At 47.4% G+C, this 19,589-nt stretch overlaps 1 protein-coding gene across 3 annotated transcripts in view; it reads left to right on the plus strand.

The window, feature by feature from the left end:
- FOXRED2 (FAD dependent oxidoreductase domain containing 2) overlaps positions 1-19,589 on the plus strand; it is a 75,151-nt gene that overhangs the window by 11,452 nt on the left and 44,110 nt on the right. For all 3 annotated transcript variants that reach the window (XR_011202714.1, XM_069231180.1, XM_069231181.1), the window contains exon 2: positions 12,910-12,969. The gene's annotated coding sequence lies outside the window, so the exon portion shown is untranslated. The remainder of the gene's footprint in view (positions 1-12,909; positions 12,970-19,589) is intronic.

A 19,589-nucleotide genomic window follows, 5' to 3' on the forward strand; every position in this document is an offset into this window, starting at 1 on the left:
CTGTCTCTCGACATGTAATCTACATCTGTTTGCTTTAACCACGCTCATCTCTTTCGTTCCTTGGCCTGCCTTTCAAATATTCCCTTGATTTGGTAGGAAAATGCTTCACGTTTGTCTCGCCTTGAGGGTGTTTTGTTACCGCCTTGCAGACCGACCCTGTTAAATGAATGATTGCACGACCTGCCATATAGCTTTGTGTGGCGCACTATATTTTTCTTTTGCCTCGCTGCTTCTCACTGCGTGGCCGAATATTGTTTGTTTCTCTTCCTTGTTTTGGGCATGCAGCTGTTTCTTTGTGGTGTCTGAGCGCTTTACATGAGGACGTGAAGTTTCATATAGTGTGAACTCAAGAGCACTTTACATAACTGTGCATATAGCGCGAACTTGATCGAAAGAGCACTTTGCATCACTACTTGAGGTTACATATAGCGCACTCTCGTACTTATTTTTATTTTCAAACACTTTATAACTCTTGTCTCCATCATAACCTTAATGCACAGTATAAAACTTTTCACAAAACAGGTGCTGCGCTTCATTTTTCAGCACGGCGCCCGAAAGTCATTTAGGATGTGTTTAATTCAAGATTGGAGGGTGCAGTACCTTATGCAGCCAAAAGAGGTCCCAAGGGACTTCTAGGGACAGCCTGTGGTACCTCCGGTTCCAACGTCTTCTTGGGAGCAGCAGCGAGGATATGTCAGCCATCATGTCTAAATTTTGCCCCATGTAAAGCTCCATGTCTGTCAGAAAACTCTTTAGCGAATGATTTGTCAGGAGAAGAAATCTCTTCATAAGATATACTCTCTCAGCTACTGATAACTGCAGCCTAATCCTCTTCCCTACTTGGGTCCCTGGGCCAAACGTATTTTGGGGGGCCCTGTTCGTAACAGATGTGAATTTATGATCAAGTTCCAGCTCTTTCTCACACTTTTGGCCAGGTCACTGACAATGCACAGGCACCCCCGTCCAAATTCTTCTTAATGTATATACATCTAATATTCAGGGATAGTGATGTGTGTTTTTAATACTTGTAACACAGCAGAAGCTCACTAATATTACTGCAAATAACCCCTGCGACACCCTCACATTTCTTATATGTGAGGTCCTGTTTTGGTATTAAAGAACCTTTTTTATGGATGCTGTATGAAACAAACGCAACATTTCTCGGAAAATGTCAGTAGCAGTCCTTCACACATCACCCACATTAAAAATAAATTACAAGAAAACAGTATTAAAACAATCTAAGATATGTTCAAGGTCTTCAGGACAAGACTGTCTGCAGTAAGTGGAAATGCTTTAGTTATATGCAGGCCACTGGAATTATGTGGCTGACGGGACCAAATTATGCAGCAGGTTTGACCAATTTATGTGGCAAGACAAGTCCAGTTATGCATTTACAACACCAATAGCTCTAACTGAAGGAAATGTAAGACATATTGCATTGCAAATGCTTGTTTTCTTTGTAACCAGGCACTCCTTAAGAGTGCACCAGTGTGCAGGCTCCATCTACCCTTTTAATCCCTCCCACCATCTCCCCGTCCTTGTTGTTTCACGTATTCCGACCACCCTCTCCCACTTTGTTGTTGTCGTCCCTCTTGCCCTCCACCCCTTCTCCCCACATTACTACAAAAAGAGCTTCATTGTGGGGAAGGTATTCACAGCACAGACACTTCTAGGGGCAGATGCCCCCATACTCAAACATTCTCGGGTCACCTTCAGCACCCCAGTAAAGTTGCAGATTTTCCCAAGTAAATGGTGATAAACCCACAACTGCTACAGTCACTTCCAACTCAATTGCTCCCCGCTCTGCTGTAGACAGTCCCACCTCATGATTGCAGCACTAGCAACACAAATTCCGGCCCTCTCAGTACAGATTTCGGTATTCTTAGGTGCACTGCGAACACTCCCAGCTCAAGTGCAGGCTCCCTAAAGTTTCACAGTTCCATTCGTGGGGAGCAGCTCAGTCTAGGAATGTACTTTTTTGTTTGAATTTGGTGACATGTGGTCCTGGTTTCATGACTTATACGGACTGCAAACCCCACTATGCAATTAAAAGACTGGATTGAAGACTTATTCACTCATGCAACTGAGAAACTGCATAGAGCCCTTGCTCTAAACCTCTGAGAGCACAGGCTGAAACTCCCTGCTCAGCTGCAGGCGGTCCCATGTTACGTGACGGAACTTCAGCTATGATACAGGTGCTCGCAGCTCAACCACAGACACTGCTTGCTCCGCTGCAGACAGTTCCAGAGCAGTCTGTGCATGTGTAGCAGTAGTGAAGGTGGGAGGGTAAGAAAGACAGGTACACTTCACAAGCTGTGAGAAACCAAGCTTTATTGTGTGTATCTTAGTAGGAACATGACTGCAACAAACTATCTCCAGAGCCTCAGGAGGCCATGTGCTCCATATATCTAGAACATTTCACCGATCCCTTGTCTGTGAAGTGTAGACACACCTTCGGTCTGTCCTGTATCTCGGTACTGGGAGAGTACTGACATGGAAAGGATTGGTAGGGAGTGTGTGTCACAAAACAGTAGTGCCCCAGAGATAACGTGAAGTTGATAATTTATTTTTAAAGGAGTTGCTTTAGTGTACCTTGACTATTCATTGCAAACGTTACGTTACTGCAAAAAATCCTAGTAACTCTGAGGAATGCGAATCAAATGTATTTTTTTCAGTCATGTCTCGTTGATCCATCACACCTGTAAAGGTCTGTGCCTGATGTTTTTTTTTTATTTTTAGGCAAGTATGTAACTCTGTCCTCCTGAGTAACAGGAGTACTGTCTAGTATCCTGATTGCAGGGTTTCCATATATCACACATGCCTTATATGTTAACAACATGCCTCAGTCTCATATCCTCTTTCCCACTCTTTCTGGGCATGGGAAACCTTTCCAGTATCTCCAATTGTATTAGACTTAGACCATATGGAACTCATAGTGTGCAGGTAGCTAGTAATGTAGTAATATTATCAAGTGCACTGGTTTATAGTGTGGGCAGGAGATATACTAATACTAGCAAACATCTTTTTCCATCTCCTGCGCCCTCTGCAACTGTATGACACCCTTGTGGATCACCCCAATTCTATTGAATAATTAGTAGCACATATTTTTAAGTTTTGCCTGTAAAGCGCGCATGCATAGTCAGCAAAAGCTATTGCAAATAAACAAAAAAGCTTAAAAACAGGCTTACAACCCGCCCCATACATATCGTTATTCACCATTAGTTGGCTCCCATGTCGCTCTCATCTCCTTGCTTCTGATTGGTCAGGGCCTCCTGCTGCTTCCACTTTCTTTTCTGTGTTTGCTGACTTCCGGTGGTACTTGGAGATAGGACCAAGTACAATTTCCGGTTTTTGCAGCCAGAGTCCTTCCTCTGGCCGCAGTTTGTACAGGTACTTTTTTAATATAATCAGGCACTCCTTAAGAGTGCATGTGTTTGCAAGCTCCTTCTACTCCTCTTAATCGCTTCCACCACCTCTCCCGTCCTTGTTCTTAACCCTATCCCGACCACCCTCCCACACCCTCCTGCTTTGTTTTTGTCTTCCAACCGTCCCCCCCCCCCCCCCCCCCCCCCCCAAATTGATGGCCAGTGCTGCCACGCCACAGGCCTTCGTTTTATTTAGTTTAACTCATCCATAAAAATAAAAAAAATTAACAAAGCTTTGTTTTTTTTTTTTTTTTTTTTTCCAGATAGCACAGCAGCACAAAATAAAAACAGAGCATTTTCATGGGCAACATTGAATAGACATTACTTTTCAGCAATTACATCCCATGAGATTTTCCTCAAATAAGGTTAAAGCGTCAAGAAGTTGCATAGTTGCGTTTTGTTTCATTGTTTACAGCCAATTACAAAAACCTCACTATCATGTGTCTTATGATTGCAGAGATCAATTAATCAACATAAATGGTTTAAGAAAAATGCAAGGGCATGAATATTTTAGCACAAATCATCTTTCATGGGCAGATACGGCATTCAGCTTTTTTAATTAGGACCAGTGACTTTTTTCATAGATTCGTCTCTGACAATTCTAAGCAGCGCAGCCACGCTACAGATAAGGGCTTTGAATAGAGACTTTTGTCATAGTAGATGGCTCCAGTTTTTAAACCTACAACCTTCCTTTTGCTTTTTTTCTGGATGCTGCACAAATGACTGGTATGATGTTCAGTAAAACAAGCAGAATAAAGATAAAGGTGACACGCTGGTAGTTGAACGTATAGTATGGTGATATGCCCAGATTTTTATTTTTTTATTTTAAGAAATTCTTCTACAGGGAGTCTGTTTGCCAATACAGTCTGTATACCTTCTTTAAGGAACCTGGTCATTTCTTTCCACCGGACAATTAGAGGTCGGCGAGTATAATGCCACTCTCAAATGTTTGAAGTGGAGATTATGAACAAATTCCTTCATTTGTAAGGAAGCAAAATGTGTCCCATTATCAGTAACTAATTATTTTAGGGGACCTTCAGCATCAAAATCTTTCTTTAAGAATTTTAGGAACATGGCTGTACTGGTGGCTGGAACAAATTCAAAGAATACTCATTTGGAGAAATAGTCTATTGAGACTATTAAAAATTGTTTGATGGTAGCATATCAAAAGGCCCTGCAAAATCAAGTGCAGCTTTGGACCATGCCTCCTCTGGAAATGGAATTGCATGTAAAGGTGTCTGATGAACAAAGCAATGTTTGTCAGAAAGTAAACAAGTGTTACATGATGAGATCCAAGTCGCCACTTGGGCATCTACGGAAGGCCACCAAAAGTATTGTTTCAAATTCTTACTAGTGGCTCCCACCCCCAAATGTCTTTGTTGCGCAGCTTCAATAAATGTAGGTCTAATTGCAGATGGAGGAACAGCAACATCATTATGAAACAGTACATCATCAACAATGGATAATCCACTTTTACCATCAAATCAAATCAAAAACAATTATAAAGCGCGCTACTCACCCGTGAGGGTCTCAAGGCGCTAGGGGGAGGGGGTTACTGCTGCTCGAAGAGCCAGGTCTTGAGGTGCCTCCGGAATGCAAGGTGGTCCTGAGGTTGGTGGGGAGATGTGGCTGTTGCGGGGTATGTCGAGGATGAGGCGGGCTGATGCGTTTTGTATTTGCTGCAGACGTTTCTGGAGTTTAGCGGTGGTTCCTGCGTATAGGGTGTTTCCGTAGTCCGGGCGGCTCGTGACGAGGGCGTGGGTCACAGTCTTTCTGGTGTTGGCGGGGATCCAACGGAAGATCTTTCGGAGCATGCGGAGGGTGAGGAAGCAGGAAGATGATACGGCGTTGACTTGTTTGGTCATGGTGAGAAGTGGGTCCAGGATGAATCCGAGGTTGCATGCGTGGTCTGAGGGGGTAGGTGCGGTGCCAAGGGCTGTGGGCCACCAGGAGTCGTCCAAGGTGGATGGGGTGTTTCTGAGGATGAGGACTTCCGTTTTGTCTGAGTTCAGTTTCAGACGGCTGAGTTTCATCCATTCTGCGACGTCTTTCATTCCATCTTGCAGGTTGGTCTTGACACTGGTGGGGTCCTTGGTGAGGGAGAGTATCAGCTGAGTGTCCTCGGCGTAGGAGGTGATGTTGATGTTGTGTTTACATACGATGTCGGCGAGGGGGCTCATGTAGACATTGAAGAGAGTCGGGCTGAGCGAGGAGCCTTGTGGGACGCCGCAGATGATCTCAGTGGGGTCTGAGCGGAACGGTGGGAGGTAGACTCTTTGGGAGCAGTTGGAGAGGAAAGAGGTGATCCAGTCCAGGGCCTGTCCTTGGATACCGGTGGAGCGGAGGCGGGATATTAGGGTTTAGTGGCAGACGGTGTCGAAGGCAGCCGAGAGGTCGAGGAGGATGAGGTCGACTGTTTCTCCATTGTCCATCAGAGTTCTGATGTCGTCTGTGACTGAGATGAGGGCGGTTTGTGTGCTGGGTTTGGCTCGGAATCCGGACTGAGAGGGGTCGAGTAGGTTGTTGTCTTCAAGGAAGTTGGTAAGTTGCTTGTTGACGGTCTTCTCTATGACTTTGGCAGGGAAGGGGAGGAGCGAGATGGGGCGGAAGTTCTTCAGGTCGCTGGGGTCCGCCGTAGGTTTCTTCAGTAGGGCATTGACTTCTGCGTGTTTCCAGCTCTCAGGGAAGGTGGCAGAAGCAAACAAGCTGTTGATGATGGTCTGGAGATGCGGGGCGATGATGTCGTCGGCTTTGTTGAAGATGAAGTGTGGGCAGGGGTCCGAGGGGGCACCGGAGTGGATGGAGTTCATGGTAGCTTTGGACACCTCCGTGCTGATGTGAGTCCAGGCGTTGAGGTTGAACATGGAATAAAGGTTGAGAGGGGTTTCTCAGGATTTCTCTCTGGGCCAACCCTTTCTGACACAATTAAAGGTTTTATGATCTGTCAATAAATCAAAGTGCATGCCCCCCTGAAACATTTTAAACTTCTCAGTGGACCATGAGCAGGCTAACTACTCCCTCTCAATTGTGCTGTAAGGTGTCTCTAGAATTATAATGAGTGGGAGGCGAAGACGACTGTGTTATTTACAATTGTGTTATTTATGGAAAATATGCTTGAATGAACCTGGAGTGGTATTAGCTCATGCCAAGGAACATCTCCAAGTGTCACTGTCTTTTGGTGGTGTAACATCATGTATGGCCTGAATTAAAGGCAATTTAGGTTTAATGCTCATACTCGAAATATGATTACCCAAATAGTCCAACTGTTTTAATAAGGGACATTTCTCTGGTTCGAGAATAATGTCCAGCTCTTTAAAAAATTTCCAAGCCAGTGGTAAGTGTGGCATTATGTTCTGCAGTTGTGTGTGCAACAATCGGAAAATCATCCTGGTAGGCCTGAGTGCCAGAAATGTTGGATAGAATGGTATCTGTCAATTTCTGAAATACGCTTCCTGCAGTTGCAAGACCAAATGGTAATCCAAGAAATTTGAAAGCTCCAAGTGGAGTAAAAAAGTTGTAAGGTCTTGTGAATCTGCAGCAATCAGTATCTGGTGATATGCAGAACATAGATCTAACAATGAAAAATACTTAGCTCCACTGATTGTCAACAAATCATTTTTCTTGTGGAGAGGATGACAGTCTGTAACCAGATTTTTGTTCAGGGTGTGCAAATCTGTGCAAAACCAAATATCCCCATCCTTTTTCTGTACAATGACAATGGGACTTACCCACTCAGAGGAGTCTGTTTGGGTAATCACACCTTCTTTAAGTAACTTATAAAGAAGAGCCTTGAATTCCGTCCTTATTGACAATTGTACTGGCCTAAATTTATGGGAAAACATAAATTGCAGTGGCTATCCTTCCTTCTTTGCCATACAGCAGCAAGGATCGCTGTGAAAGAGCCAGCCAAGAGCGGCACCTGCAGAGGTGGTGTCCCTACAGTGCAGGCAGTGGCCCAGGACCGGATTCCTGTATGCAGTGTAGGAGGATGGCCTGGCTTATAGTGGGTACCTTGTGGTACTTACAGCCTGTGCCAGGTCCAGTTATCCCTTATTAGTAGAATAGAGGTGTTTCTAGCAGCTTAGGCTGATAGAAGGTAGCTATGGCAAAGCAGCTTTGGTTGAACTAGGAGACATGCCAAGCTCCTACTATACCACTCATATCATATAGCACAATATCATAAGAAAACACAATACTCAGAGTTACTAAAAATAAAGGTACTTTATTTTAGTGGCAATATGCCAAATGTATCTCAGAGAATACCCTCACTTAGGAGGTAAGTAATATACACAAGATATATGTACACAAACCCAAAACAGGTAAGTAACAGTAAGAAAAGTAGTGCAAACAATGTAGAATCACAATAGGATGCAATAGGTGAACATAGGTCTAGGCGCAACACAAACCATATACTCCAAAAGTGGAATGCGAATCACGAATGGACCCCAGACCTATGGGAGATTGTAGAGGGTCGCTGGTACTGTGAGAAAACAGTAAGGGTGTCCAAAATACCCCACCCCAAGACCCTAGAAAGTAGGAGTAAAGTTACCCTACTACCCCAGAAAGACACAATAGTCGTGATAGGGGAATTCTGCAAGAACCACAAGCACCAGCAAAACACTGGAGACGGATTCCTGGACCTAAAGACCTGAAAAGGAAGGGGACCAAGTCCAAGAGTTGCGGTAGTGTCTGGGGGGCAGGAGCCCAGGAAACCCCAGATGAAGGTGCAAAAGTGCTGCCTCCGGGTGGAAGAAGCCGAAGATTCGGCAACAACGAAAAGGGCTAGGAACTACTCTTTTGGATGGAAGATGTCCCACGGCGTGCTGGATGTTGCAGAAGTGTTTCCACACAGAAATACCGCAAAGAAGCCTTGCTAGCTGCAAGGGTTGCGGTAGAGGTTTTTGGGTGCTGCTGGGGACCAGGAAGGACCAGGATGTCACCCCTTGAAGGAGGAGACGGGGGGCGCTCAGCAACTCAGAGAGCCCCCGCAGAAGCAGGCAGCACCCGCAGAAGTACCGCAGCAGGCACTTGGAAGTTCTGTGAACTCAGAGTCACAAAAGGAGGGTCCCACGGCGTCAGAGCCCAACTCAGAGGGTTGAGCACTGCAGGACGGAGTGCTGGGGACCCAGGCTAGGATGTGCACAAAGGAATCCTTGGAGAAGTGCACAGAAACCGGACCAGCTGCAAATCACGCAGTAGACAGGTTTGCTGTCTGGCGTGGGGAGGCAAGGACTTACCGCCACCAAATTTGGACAGAAGGGCCACTGGACTGTGGGAGACACTTGGACCAAGCTCCTGTGTTCCAGGGACCACGCTGGTCAGGATGAGAGGGGACCCAGAGGACCGGTGATGCAGTCTTTTGGTGCCTGCGTTAGCAGGGGGAAGATTTTGTCGACCCACAGGAGATTTCTTCTTGGGTTCCAGTGCAGGGTGAAGGCAGACAGCCCTCAGAGCATGCACCACCACGAAACAGTCGAGAAAGCCAGCAGGATGAGGCGCTACAATGTTGCTGGTACTCGTCTTGCTACTTTGTTGCGGTTTTGCAGGCATCCTGGAGCAGTCAGCGGTCGATCCTAGGCAGAAGTTGAAGAGGGAAGTGCAGAGGAACTCTGGTGAGCTCTTGCATTCGTTATCTGAGGAGTAGCCCAGAGGAGAGAACCTAAATAGCCAGAAAAGGAGGTTTGGCTACCAAGAAAGGAGGTTTGGCTACCAAGAGAGGTAAGAACCTATCAGGAGGGGTCTCTGACGTCACCTGCTGGCACTGGCCACTCAGAGCAGTCCAGTGTGCCCCCAACACCTCTGAATCCAAGATGGCAGAGGTCTGGGACACACTGGAGGAGCTCTGGGCACCTCCCCTGGGAGGTACTGGTCATGGGAATGGTGTCTCCCCTTTCCTTTGTCCAGTTTCGCGCCAGAGCAGGGCTGGGGGATCCCTGAACCGGTGTAGACTGGCTTATGCAGAGATGGACACCATCTGTGCCCATCAAAGCATTTCCAGAGGCTGGGGGAGGCTACTCCTCCCCAGCCCTTCACACCTATTTCCAAAGGGAGAGGGTGTAACACCCTGTCTCAGAGGAAATCCTTTGTTCTGCCTTTCTGGGACTGGGCTGCCCAGACCACAGGAGGGCAGAATCCTGTCTGAGGGGTTGGCAGCAGCTGCAGTGGAAACCCCGGAAAGGCAGTTTGGCAGTACCCGGGTTCTGCGCTAGAGACCCGGCAGATCATGGAATTGTACCCCCAATACCAGAATGGTATTGGGGGGACAATTCCATGATCTTAGACATGTTACGTGGCCATGTTCGGAGTTACCATTGTGACGCTACACATAAGTAGTGACCTATGTGCAGTGCACGTGTGTAATAGTGTCCCCGCACTCACAAAGTTTGGAGAATTTGCCCTGAACGATGTGGGGGCACCTTGGCTAGTGCCAGGGTGCCCACACACTAAGTAACTTTGCACCCAACCTTCACCAGGTGAAGGTTAGACATATAGGTGACTTATAAGTTACTTAAGTGCAGTGGTAAATGGCTGTGAAATAGCGTGAACGTTATTTCACTCAGGCTGCACTGGCAGGCCTGTGTAAGAATTGTCTGAGCTCCCTATGGGTGGCAAAAGAAATGATGCAGTCCACAGGGATCTCCTGGAACCCCAATACCCTGGGTACCTAAGTACCAAATACAAGGGAATTATATGGGTGTACCAGTGTGCCAATGAGAATTGGTAAAATTAGTCACTAGCCTGCAGTGACAATTTTAGAAAGCAGAGAGAGCATAAACACTGAGGTTCTGGTTAGCAGAGCCTTCGTGATACAGTTAGGCACCACAAAGGGAACACATATAGGCCACAAACTTATGAGCACTAGGGTCCTGGCCAGCAGGATCACAGTGACACATTCAAACACACTGACAGCATAGGGTTTTCACTATGAGCACTGGGCCCTGGCTAGCAGGATCCCAGTGAGACAGTAAAAACACCCTGACATGTACTCACAAACAGGCCAAAAGTGGGGGTAACAAGGCTAGAAAGAGGTTACCTTCCTACAGCAGTGCCATCCAGGACCAAGGAAGAACACAAATCCTTCAGTTGCTGGATTCTACACCCATGCAGTACCTGCTGCCAGGATCAAATTGATAAGGCAGGTCCATGAGGGCCAGCTGTGGGCCACTTTTTGGCATCATATTGGCCGGTTTTGGTGTCTGTATCATTTGATTGTTGCATGGGCCAAATGAACTGCCTTGCTGGAGGCCTATCACACAGGCAAGTAGGCCTCCGCTACCTCCGCACAAATATTGGGGCTCTCATTTTCAGGCCGGAGTGTCAGTGTACAGGACATTGGCTGACATGGGCACACTGATATGTGCAAATTGAATGAGTGGGGGAGGGGAGGGCCTGAGCATGAGTGACCAAACAGAAACCCAGGTATGATCGAACATTTTCACCCCTTAGCCCATGTGCCACTGGAATCTGACAGTATTTTTCACCAGACTCTGTTGCCCCCTGCCGAGCTGGGACATTGAGCCCTTGATGGGTGGGTAGGAGGTGGGGGATATGGCCTGAGTGGCCACCCTGGATCCTAGGTGAAATTGGAGGACGCCTCTACCCTGGTGGACTCTTCCTCTTCATATCCCTTGAACCCTTTAGGCTCTCCGGCTGTGGAGCCTCCAAATCCCAATCAGACGTTGCCTGCGGCAGAGATCTTAAGGAAATGGAAAAAGGTAAATTAGACTCGCCACTTTCAGCAAGGCTAAGGCTGGTTCTCTGTGAGCACAATCCCTGGTAATATTGTTGGGCTGATTAATTTCTTTATTTATTTTTTGGGACATTTGTTTCGAGCTGTTAACCTTTCCTTGAAGTGGCACAGGTGCTGAAAGTAGACCAAAATAAACCGCTTTGGAGTTGAGGTGAAAGAACAAAAAGATGCCTTTAAATTTTGTATTTCCTCTTGTCACCGAGGTTGAATGTCAGGCGATACCGTCTGACAAAGTGTTGCCTATTCTTTTAGAATAAAGATTGAAGTTTACTTTTCTTTCCCTGACTACAGAGTGAGAGGATTTTTGAAAGTTTGCAAACATAAATACCTGTAAATGAACAGTAAAAATATTTAAAAATTGAAAATAAGAAAGGACAATTGAAGCAGTTATTTTGTTATACTTAAGTGTCCTGGAAGAATTTAATGGAATCAAAACAAAGCATGATATTGTTACTGGGTGGTGCTCAAAAGATAACTATTCTCTGGAGCCAGGGGCCTACCAGGTGCAGCAGGTACAATAGCACGGAGGCCTAGGAGCCTACTGAAACCAGGTTATTGCTGTATTTCACAGATCAAATAGGGGGCCAGCTGCCATTTTCTTCCTTGTATTCAGGCCCATAATGGACTGGCTACGCCACTTGCTGGTACCCAATTCCACACATTATCCTTGGTGCGCTACATAGTTTTTGCCAGTTAAACTACGTCTGTGCAAATATTGTGACCATGACAATGGGAACAATGCTGTCTTTAAATGACAGTGCCTACCACACTATCCGCCACCAGTTAGATACCACACCTATTGCCGATAAATGTTTGCCAGTAGCCCCGCTCCCAGACCCCACCCCTAAACCTGCCTCCTCGTCCTGTTCCCTCTAGCTCAATTTGGTGAGCACCTGCACCTTTTTTCTCCCCATTTAAAGCACTGCTTAACACAATATAATGTATACCTATCGCTACATCATACCTATCATTACAGTGTATTAGCCAATCCTGGACCTCGCATGCACCCCTTTGCCACCTGCCCCTCCCATAGGCGCCCGCAACAGCTTTAATTACAAAAGACAGGAAGTGCGGTGCCCTGTCACACAATCCATTTCCTCCCATGTTTTGCTCCACCTTTTGGCTCCGAGCCCCCATGCACCCACCATATCCAGTAAAGAGATTGACAAGTGCGCTGCAGGGATGCAGTTATTCCAGTTTTTAAACAGGCACCAGGCTCTTGGCAGGGCAGATATTACTGCTGTGACCATTTCAGCCACTCAAAGCGTGACTCTCAGGCAGGAGCCTGCCCGAGGTTCAGCCAATGGGAGATGGCTTAAAGTGAGCCACGCAGAGCCTGCACTTTACCGTGGGCACCATTGACGACAAAAAACCCCAGGGATTTCGAAAACAACTCTGTTGCCGTTGTGATTAAATCAGTGCTTGAATTAATTACAGCAAGAACGTGGAGTAAAGTCAAATGCTCGCACTACATTAAGTCAAAAAAATGAATGCTGATAAAAAATGAAAAAAATCATTAACTGGTTCACATTATTTAAAAGAAAATATATTTATTTGAATCCGGTCTGAAAATGGTAAATATTTAATATTTGACAATCACAATTATGCAATGTTTCGCACACAAAAAATCAATGTTGAATAAATGATTTACTTTATATGTTTGCGGTCCTCGTTACAACGAAAACCTAGCCCCTCAGCTAAAAATGTCTGACATATTTGCATGTTTCTTGACAGGTTTTTACCATGGAAATCTGATAAATTTTGTCAATCTGACTTTCGGCTTGCTGTAGCTGGGTAAGTGAAGAGAGGGGCTTTCAGTCTCCTTGCGTGATTTCGATTACCAGGCGTGTAGGCAGCGCCTAGAGAGATAAGGGATAAGTTACTGTGCATTTAATTGTTCATGCTCATGTAGCCCCCATAAAATAACTGAAAGCTCTCCAGCCAGTCCTTTACTCTCCGGCTTGTAATTTCGTTTTTATTATTTTAACTTTGTAGGTAAAAATGAGCATGCAAGGTATGCTGGTTTAAAAAGCTACTACTGGGTGAAGGTGTCACGTAAGATGGTGGGGGGGGGGGGGGGCACTTAGTTGCTTTGTACAGTGGTTTGGAGCTCTGTGCTCCTTACCTTTACTATCACGACTCGGCGGGCATGTCCATACTTGACCTGGAGCGCCGGTCTCCCCTACCTTTAATAATACCAGGCCTGGACTAGCTTGTCTGAGTGACCTGACCCTTGGCGCTCCCTTTTTTTCTTTTTTTTTCATATATATTTTTTTTAAACCAGAACTGAACCTACCTGTCCTAGTAACCTAAAGGTTTGTGATATCTCGACCTGCAGTGTCAGGACTGCATCCGGCAGTGTCTAGTGCTCTGGAGCTTTGTGCACCTCCTGCCTTTTAAAATCAGATACCAGTGGCTAGACCAGGCTGCCTCTAATGACCTGAAGCTCTATGCTCTACTTAGTATCAGTCAAGTACCACTACTAAAGTAACTAGCCTCTCTCAGTAACCTTGGCCTCCTGGTCCTCCTAATTTTAATATCGCAGCTTTGTCATTGTGACCCTGGTGACCTGTAGGGATAGTCTGTTAGCATGGAACCCAGAGACTGTGTACTGCAAGAGCGCAGCTTAGGGACAAAGCAATTGGGGTCCCAAGGCTGTATTGCTGGGAGAGTCTGGCTTGCTGTCAGTGTGGGGCCTCTAAGGCTGTGGTGCTGAGAGAATTCATCCTGGTGTCCATGAGCGTGGGGCTCTGAGGCCATAGTAGCGTAAGTGCCCTGCCTTGTGTCAGTGAATATGAAGTCCCAGCCGGTGTAGTAGTTGAAGAGCTAAGATTGGTGTCAGAGAATGCGGGATCTTGGGACAGTATTTCTAGAAGAGCTTAATTTGGTGTCTTTGGCGTTTAAAGCCTTAGTTGTGTTAGAGCTGAGCTCGGTGCCAGTGAGTGTAGGACCCATGAGATTTCAGTTAGAGCGTAGTCGTGTGTCAGTGATTGCAGACCTAGGTTTGGGTGAACTCAGCTGGGTGTAAATGTGTGTGGAACCATGAGCCTTTTGTAGTGGATAGCGTAGTTTGGTGTCGGTGAGTGTGGAACCATGAGGCTATAATACCGAGAGAGCTGAGCTCAGTTAGTGTAGGACCCAGTAAGTTGGAGGGTGTCTAACTCCAAAAAGAATAACTACAAGAGATATGGCCTGTCTAATTATAGACATGGCTTAAATATGTAAACTAGGATCTTGTGCTTGTTACAGCATGCCATCTGACTAGTATTTGGGTGCCTCCATTTATGGTTTCTGTTAGATCATCAAAATACATCGCATGACAAAGAACACATACACCTAAAACAATTCATACACGTTGTTACAAATTCTCTTTATGGCACTCATTTGTATTCTGTATGAAATAAATTGCAGAGGCCGCCCCCGAAGGGGGCCTCAAGAGCCAGGCCCATAACAGTTGCTAGGGACCCGTAAGGACTGGTTTGACCAGTTTTGTCCCACCTTGGCAGGCCCGTTAGAGGGGGGGTGCCCACCACTCCCCTCACAAACTGGAAATTGCTTCAAGGTTGGCACGAAAAGGGTTGGGCCACTGGGGGCAAAGGTAATGTTTTGAACCCCTCAATGGGGAGATGTGCCAATGCACCTCACAAAGGCAGTGGGGGGTTATAAGGATGCCCTGCCAGATTTACAACGAGAGAAGCAGGGGCAGCTCGCACGACATTGAGAGGACCATTTTTTAAAACAAGTTTGCTGTGGAATTACAAGACTTGTCGTTTTTTCCGTGGCACCTTTTCTGCTCTCCTGGATCACCACCGTGGCTGGGTAGCGGGCACCTGTGACTGCCAGAGGACTGCTGCAATCTACGGCAACGCAAATCTGTGTGGTGCATGCTCATCCCCTTTCTCACCAGGATCGTCGATCACCACCAAGACCCAGGAAACTGCTTCCGCAGAGGAGGAAAAATAATTTAATAAAATTAGGCACACCCAGTAACCCCAGGACCAGGGTAAATAGATGTATAGCAACAAATTGGCCCTCGGGGGAATGATAGTATAAAAAAAAAGGTTTCAATTTGAAGTTAAATACATTTAGGTGCTCCTCATGAACACAGGGAAAATGCTGGAGTTTCCTCCACAGGTTTCAATTCTTAGTATATAAAATGGAAGGTCTCACTTAGTCATGGCATAATTTTCAGAACGCTTCATCTATTGTGAAGGGTTATTCACCTCAGTTTCATAGAATTAATTGTTAATCCAGCCGGCCGGATGACACCAACTTGCAGAGGCAAGTTGGCGTCCTCCAGCCGGCTGGATTAATAATTCATTCTTTGAAATTGCAGCTGGGTTTCAGAGGCAAAAGATGAATAAGTTGCTCCCTCCGCCTCCCAGAAAAAGATGGACAAGCTGCTGCTTGCCATGCCGGCTAACACCGAAGACCCCGAGGCTGGCTCCGCAGGAACAATCTCAGGATAGTTGGTGTGCCAGAATCCACCTGAATCGACAATACGGAACGGAACATGGAACATCTGCTGACTGATCTACTGGGGTGTGAGACTTTTGTCTGCTATATTTGTAGTGGAACATGCACACCGGTTGTTGCGCCCGGTCCCATGTACCCCACCCCAACCTATTTTTGCAAGACTCCTCAACTATAGAGATAGGGATACAGCACTTCGGAAAGCTTGTGAACCGAAAAGGCTCTGATTTGTTGTTCTGTCCGAATTTTACACTGAATGATTGTCGGAAAATTTGCAAGGTTGTGGCTTATCTGCAAAGGCACAGGATTGATGTTGCAGGAAACACACTTTGCACCTGGGAGTGGAGTTTTAACGCAGTGCAGGATGCAGGGCCAATACTAGGTGGCAGGAGTTATATCACATGCCATGGGCATGCTCATTTGAGTCCGGACTGCAGGAATTCTGTGCCGATGAGGGCGGCAGGTACATCATGGCTAGATGCAATAGAGATGATTTAGCGGCCCTTTTGCTGGGAGTATATGGGCCCAGTCATTACGATCCACAATTCTATCATGCGCTCAATGCTAGGCTCTTGCAGTGGGACGATCTGCCATAAATATGGGGAGGAGATTTTAATTGTGTCCTCGACCAAGACCGGGATCCTTCCCGGGGTCCACCTTGGAGCCGGCACGAGCTTTCACTTAAATAGCGCTGCATGAGGGCTTAATTGATGTCTGGTGGCATAGATTTCCGGCTAACTCGGGATACACATATTACTCATCAGTTCACAAAATCTATACCCGCATTGACTACTGGTTGATCTCACAACAGTTGACTCCCCGAGTGCATGGCCGTACAACCCTGCCGCGGACGTACTCTGAACATTCACCGGTCCGCATGGATCTCGAAGTCTATTCTTCTCGACCGCCTGCTTTCGCATGGCCCTTCCCACCAAACTCATTGCTGGATGCAGCATTTCGGGAGGAACTTTGGCAGGCCAGGCGTGTAAGGTCTATATAATGGACGTCACTTCGACTAAGAATGCTAGGGTCCTTAAATCCATATGCGAGTGACTCCAGCGACTAGAGAGAGGAGCAGTAGAGATGGGGCCAACTTGATGCCCGTAGTTTACCCAGTGTCTCCAAAAGTTGGCCCCATCTCATCCCAGGGTAGCCCCACCACTTGATCTTTGTGGCTTCCGTTTTTCCCCCATCCCCCCGCCTGTCTTCTGCGGGTCCACCATGCCTGCAGCCTGTGAATTTATAAGTGCCTGACCACCCAAACCATTCTGGGTTGGGCCCCTGTCAAAGCAACAAACACATCCGTCAGTAATTCTTGTGGCGTGCCCCTTGTTTGGTTACAGCAGCTGAGGGGGCAACCACCTCTTACAGTTGGACGGAAAGGAACTGCTACATGACATCCAGCTTGGGCAGAGATATGATCCCCAGGGTCACATGCCTGGGGCCCATGTCCATACGGAGCAGTTGACAACTCCACGAGAAAGTTGAATATCACAATCAGCAAATATTCCAAGGCAAACGGCTTGGAGAGCACCAGGCATGGCCCCATCCTCCCAAGACTCCTGTAAAAGTACACATCCGATAGGGCATGCAAAGTGGTACAGAAAACCCCAAAGGAAACTGGGGGAGCCACCTCGAGACGTGGGCCTCGCAGGCAGCATAGCGGTTAAAAGGGGGACATTTGTTGGTTAAGGAGGCTCACCAGCAATGCAGTGTGCCAAAGGAAGGCCACTTACCTGGGGATGCCTTACGGCAGGGTGAGTGGGGCCGACTGGGGAGGCAAGCGGAGCACAGTTCTCACAGCCCACACACGCTGGACAGATGGCAGGACACTTAAAAAGCACAGACAAGGTAGTGAGTTTTGCCTAAGCAGCAGTGTAGGAAAGCACCCTTTTTAACATGGTTAGCCCCCGCTTTTTGCCTGGTTTCTGATGTGGCTTTGACTGTTAGTGCATTGTGTAGGAAGTTGGCTCTGTATGCACTATTTCAAAGTAAGGAATAGTATGCACAGAGTCCAAGGGTTCCCCTTAGAGGTAAGATAGTGGCAAAAAGAGATAATACTAATGCTCTATTTTGTGGTAGTGTGGTCGAGCAATAGGCTTATCCAAGGAGTAGTGTTAAGCATTTGTTGTACATACACATAGACAATAAATGAGGTACACACACTCAGAGACAAATCCAGCCAATAGGTTTTTATATAGAAAAATATATTTTCTTAGTTTATTTTAAGAACCACAGGTTCAAATTCTACATGTAATATCTCATTCGAAAGGTATTGCAGGTAAGTACTTTAGGAACTTCAAATCATCAAAATTGCATGTATACTTTTCAAGTTATTCACAAATAGCTGTTTTAAAAGTGGACACTTAGTGCAATTTTCACAGTTCCTAGGGGAGGTAAGTATTTGTTAGGTTAACCAGGTAAGTAAGACACTTAGAGGGCTTAGTTCTTGGTCCAAGGTAGCCCACCGTTGGGGGTTCAGAGCAACCCCAAAGTCACCACACCAGCAGCTCAGGGCCGGTCAGGTGCAGAGTTCAAAGTGGTGCCCAAAACGCATAGGCTAGAATGGAGAGAAGGGGGTGCCCCGGTTCCGGTCTGCTTGCAGGTAAGTACCCGCGTCTTCGGAGGGCAGACCAGGGGGGTTTTGTAGGGCACCGGGGGGGACACAAGCCCACACAGAAATTTCACCCTCAGCGGCGCGTGGGCGGCCGGGTGCAGTGTAGAAACAAGCGTCGGGTTTGTAATGGAAGTCAATGGGAGATCTCGGGATCTCTTCAGCGCTGCAGGCAGGCAAGGGGGGGGTTCCTCGGGGAAACCTCCACTTGGGCAAGGGAGAGGGACTCCTGGGGGTCACTTCTCCAGTGAAAGTCCGGTCCTTCAGGTCCTGGGGGCTGCGGGTGCAGGGTCTCTCCCAGGTGTCGGGACTTAGGATTCAAAGAGTCGCGGTCAGGGGAAGCCTCGGGATTCCCTCTGCAGGCGGCGCTGTGGGGGCCCAGGGGGGACAGGTTTTGGTACTCACAGTCTTAGAGTAGTCCTGGGGTCCCTCCTGAGGTGTTGGATCTCCACCAGCCGAGTCGGGGTCGCCGGGTGCAGTGTTGCAAGTCTCACGCTTCTTGCGGGGAGCTTGCAGGGTTCTTTAAAGCTGCTGGAAACAAAGTTGCAGCTTTTCTTGGAGCAGGTCCGCTGTCCTCGGGAGTTTCTTGTCTTTTCGAAGCAGGGGCAGTCCTCAGAGGATGTCGAGGTCGCTGGTCCCTTTGGAAGGCGTCGCTGGAGCAGGATCTTTGGAAGGCAGGAGACAGGCCGGTGAGTTTCTGTAGCCAAGGCAGTTGTCGTCTTCTGGTCTTCCTCTGCAGGGGTTTTCAGCTAGGCAGTCCTTCTTCTTGTAGTTGCAGGAATCTAATTTTTCTAGGGTTCAGGGTAGCCCTTAAATACTAAATTTAAGGGCGTGTTTAGGTCTGGGGGGTTAGTAGCCAATGGCTACTAGCCCTGAGGGTGGGTACACCCTCTTTGTGCCTCCTCCCAAGGGGAGGGGGTCACAATCCTAACCCTATTGGGGGAATCCTCCATCTGCAAGATGGAGGATTTCTAAAAGTTAGAGTCACTTCAGCTCAGGACACCTTAGGGGCTGTCCTGACTGGCCAGTGACTCCTCCTTGTTGCTTTCTTTGTTCCCTCCAGCCTTGCCGCCAAAAGTGGGGGCCGTGGCCGGAGGGGGCGGGCAACTCCACTAAGCTGGAGTGCGCTGCTGGGCTGTGACAAAGGGGTGAGCCTTTGAGGCTCACCGCCAGGTGTTACAGCTCCTGCCTGGGGGAGGTGTTAGCATCTCCACCCAGTGCAGGCTTTGTTACTGGCCTCAGAGTGACAAAGGCACTCTCCCCATGGGGCCAGCAACATGTCTCTGGTGTGGCAGGCTGCTGGAACTAGTCAGCCTACACAGACAGT

This window comes from Pleurodeles waltl, chromosome 4_2, assembly GCF_031143425.1.
Source record: "Pleurodeles waltl isolate 20211129_DDA chromosome 4_2, aPleWal1.hap1.20221129, whole genome shotgun sequence".
Lineage (NCBI taxonomy): Eukaryota > Metazoa > Chordata > Amphibia > Caudata > Salamandridae > Pleurodeles > Pleurodeles waltl.